This window comes from Microtus pennsylvanicus, chromosome X, assembly GCF_037038515.1.
Source record: "Microtus pennsylvanicus isolate mMicPen1 chromosome X, mMicPen1.hap1, whole genome shotgun sequence".
NCBI classification, from domain to species: Eukaryota; Metazoa; Chordata; class Mammalia; order Rodentia; family Cricetidae; genus Microtus; species Microtus pennsylvanicus.
This window is the reverse complement of record NC_134601.1, coordinates 36134794-36139089: the sequence shown is the minus strand read 5'-3', so window position 1 is coordinate 36139089 and position 4296 is coordinate 36134794. Positions and strand designations below refer to the sequence as shown.

Here is a 4296-nt window from a genome sequence, read left to right as displayed (position 1 = left end):
CTGCCCACAGGTACCTGTGTTTACTCAATAAACCTCTTGTAGTTGCATCCTGTGGCCTGGTCTCGGAGTGTCCTGGTTCTGGGGTCTTCATCAGAGAGGAAAGGTCCTCTCTGAGGGTCTTTCATTTGGTGCATTGGCCGGGAATTGAAGGCCCCCACCCAGGAGCTACCGACCCACCACCGGAAGGTAAGCTGGCCATCACCGATTCGTTAGTCTGTGTCATTTGTGTTCTTTGTTAAGCTCTGTACGCTCAGATCTGAGTGCTCTGAATCTGGCGAGGTAGAAAGGAACTGACGAGTTCGGACCTTCCCTCGCAGCCTTGGAAGACGTTCCAGGGGCGTCTGGAGCCTTCGGGGCTCAACCCGTATTGGAAGGATCTGGATGGAGAAGGGAGGTCCGGACTCCCATAGTCTCTGTCTGAAATTTTGCTTTCGGCTTTGACACAGCGCATCTGTGTTATCTGTGTTGTCTGTGTCTAATTGTTGTATTCTTGGGTTTAATATGTTCTTTGTTTTGTATATCTGTTTGTACTAGAGTCTAAATCTGGTACCATGGGGCAGTAAATAACCATCTCTTTGACCCTAACTCTATGAAAATCCAAAAGGAACGCTGACAGTCTGCCCCTCCTTTACTTCTCTAGGCTGTGCCTTGCTGAGGCTGTGCTGCTGAACTGCCCTGCTTGCTGTTGCAAGGGGGGAGGGAGCAGGGCTGTGATCTCCTGTGGCACAGCCTGGAGCCAGGCCTAGGCGGGGCAACCAGCTCCAGCTCTGAGCAAACTTCTCAGCAGGATGCATGGCAGGGCATGGCAGCATGAAGCTGTTAACAGGTGTGGGGATGTAGCTCAGAGGTAGAGCACATGTTTTGCATATATGAGGCCCCGGGTTTGAGCCCCGGCATCTCCAAAACAATACTTTTAACCTTTGACTTTTCTTCTACATGGTGTTTCTGTGCAAGGTGTCCCAGACTTTAAAATCCCGTGATGAGGTCATATATGCATAGCTAATTATTGAATGAAATTGCTTATTTCACCATGACAGCAATGTTCATCTTTGTGACGACATTTCCATAGACACCGCCATAGTCTGGTGAGGAGAATGTGGGCATCTTCTCAGGTACTATTTATTAATTTTTTCCAGTTGAAGAGTGGAGGGGTGAGAATATGAGCAAAGAGGTCAAGAACATGATGGGGACACCTGATGGAGGAAGGTCATTGGCTAATAAAGGAATTGCCTTGGCCCATTTTATTGGTTAGAACATAGGTAGGGGGAGTAAACAGAACAGAACGCTGGGAGGAAGAGGAAGTGAGCTCAGACTCCACAGCTCTCGTCTCCAGAGCAGACGCCTCAGAGAGACGCCATGCTCCCCGCTCCCGGGAAGACGCAAGCTATGAAGCTCCGACCCAGGATGGACATAGGCTAGAATCTTCCCGGTAAGACCGGTGCTCACTAAGACCGGTACTCACAGATTATTAGAGATAGGTTGATCGGGATATCAGAATTAGCCAGTAAGGGCCAGAGCTAATGGGCCAAGCAGTGATTAAATGAATACAGTTTGTGTGTTGTTATTTCGGGCATAAGCTAGCCGGGCAGCTGGGGTGCTGGGGACGCAGCCCCGTCGCCCTTATTACTACAGACACCCACTGAAACAGTTTACTTGAGCTGATGTGAGCTCACCAACTCTGGCTAAACAGGGAAGGAACCAGCATGGGACCAAGCTGGACCCTCTGAATGTGGGTGACAATTTATGACTAGGGAAGACTGCAGGGCTACAGGCAGGAGCACCAGGATTTATCCCTGCTGGTGGGTACTGACTTTTTGGAAACCATTTTCTGTGGATGGATACCTTGCTCAGCCTGGATATAGTGGGGAGGGCTTTGCTCCTTCCTCTGGGCAATGTGCCTTACCCTCTCTGAGGAGTGGATGAAGGTGGGGTGGGGGGTAAGTGGAGGGAATGGGAGGAGGGGAGAGAGTGGAAACTTAGATTGGTATGTAAAACGAAAAAAGATAGATTGTTTTCTTGTAAAAAATACATTTTTCTCTCAGCTGAACATACATACAGTATTTCTTTAATGATTTTGTATACTGAGACATACTAGATGCACAGTTTTTGTTTGTTTAGGCATAGATTCAAACTGTTGCAACCTGAAAAATGTATAATACTCACATTAAAATAAAACCTGGGCAAAATCGAGATTTATATAGTGCCACATCCAATATTCTAGAATTAGCTGTAATGTAATTTTAGTAGTTTTGTAAGAAGAAATGGATCTAGATACTATTATTACTGCAACCTAGCAATCAAACCATGTAAATTATCTAAATAAAAGACAACTACTTGATATTTTAACTGCTGCATTAATTATCATAATTCTCTTACTACTACTTAGGTTTATTAACTGACTATGCTAACTTTCGCCACTGTTCCTCTCGACTAGAAACCTCCATGACTTACTTTCCTTCGATGGAAACATATGTTTTCCTGCACTAGTAATATTTTTCAGTTTTGATCTGTCAAATTTTTCAACTTCCGACATGTCAAGTTTGTCAGCCATCTTGACTGAAAGAAGAACAACAACAAAACGTTACCTGCTAGAACTATGATCAGATTAGGAATAACAATTAAAAGTTCATACAAATTCAAAATATCAATGAATACATTGTATGTTGGTTTCCAACAAGGAAACAGCCAGCCTTAGAAAGTCATGTTTTCGTAGGGTACTCTGATTGCAAAGCTTTAGTCCATTTCTGGTGGCAGCAAATGACAGCAGATGAAGATGCTCCAGAAACTAAGATACTCTAGAAACCCAGGGGAAAATAAAAGCCTGACTTTTAAAATCCCAGCAAAGGTAAAATGAGACTATGAGCATCTTCACCTTCCAGTCATCTACGTTTAGGTTATTTGGGAATGGTGGTGAGCATCACATGCTAAAAGAGAGGCACACAACACTGTACTACTTTCTATTGAATGTCCAAAGTCAGTGTATTAAAACACTACAATAAGACAGGGAAGGGTTTAACCTAGTCATTGCCAACTACAAGTCTCATAATATCTTCTTGTAACCTTAGAGAATGTGTAAAAGAAAAAAGAAAAGTCACTATTTATGTTCAAGACTCAAAAGCTTTAGTAGAATGAGGAATGCCAAATACAGCTGAGTCCTAGTTCCAAAGATAAGAAGGCAGAGCTCTTCAGCCAGGGCCTGGTTCTATCTTAGCATGGCTAGCACACAATCTACTGACCAGGGTAGACTAGAGAGCCCTCCACCCCACCCCACCTCCAGCTTCCACCTTTCAAACCCTTTTAGTCAAGTGTATCCTAAGACACTCCTTTACCAGGTGAACATCACCAATCTCAAAGCTGGGGAAATTGGGATTCACACATTTATAACTGCAGGGCAGGACAGGGTCATTTGTCTGAATTGTGCCATTTACAAATAACTTGTCACTGTCCAGTGCCCAGTTTGAGGGACAAAAGGATGAGACTTAAACCTAAAAGATTGAGCCCTATTCCTCTGTGCCTGCCTCAACTCTATTCCTGGCCTTTGCCCTTTCCTCGGAGTTGCCTGTTCCCTTGGGCCTTCTAAGGTGGGACTCCCAGGATCCCCTTCCAGACAGCAACAAGGGAAACAAAGCCGCTGTGAAGTGGACTTCAAAATGGGATTCCCTCAGCCACAAAGTACTACCACCTGAATGTCGGCAGGCCCCATCTTCCCTGGTCCTCCTGGGAACCAGGTCCTCACCTGTGTGGTACAAGATGTCTGGTAGATCAGCGGCTGAGTGCCCTACTAGAGAGTGGATCTCTCTGATGTGGCCTAGCAGAGCCCTGAGTTTATAAATTCCACTGGACGCCCCGCCCCTTGCCCTGCCCATCCCTCTGTGACATCAGACCCTGTGTTATGCAAGGCCTCTCTGATTGGTCAACAGCCCTGGCTTGCTCCCCAGCTTTTAATTTTGTGGGTGTCAAAGTTTGTTCAATTTTAAGGCCTCTGTGCTTATAAATGTAGGTATTTAGACTGTATTTGATAGTGGGGACAAAGTCTTTACGACAGTATCCACCTCCTTGTATAACAGTTGGAAATCATTACCATCTGAAAAGACAAATATTTTAGCCAGACAGAGTGCTACAGTCCTTTATTCCCAGCACACAGAGGCAGAGGCAGGTGAATCTCTGTGAGAAGTCAGCCTGGTCTACATAGTGAGATCCAGGACAGCCAGATCTACATAGTGAGTTCCAGGACAGCCAGATCTACATAGTGAGATCCAGGACAGCCAGGTCTACACAGTGAGATCCTGTCTCAAA

At 45.3% G+C, this 4296-nt stretch overlaps 1 non-coding gene across 1 annotated transcript; it reads left to right on the top strand.

Moving 5' to 3' along the window:
• Positions 1-830: 830 nt before the first annotated feature.
• Trnaa-ugc (transfer RNA alanine (anticodon UGC)) lies at positions 831-902 on the top strand. Its single transcript has one exon. It is a non-coding gene; the product is annotated as a tRNA-Ala (tRNA).
• The last annotated feature ends 3394 nt before the right edge of the window (positions 903-4296 follow it).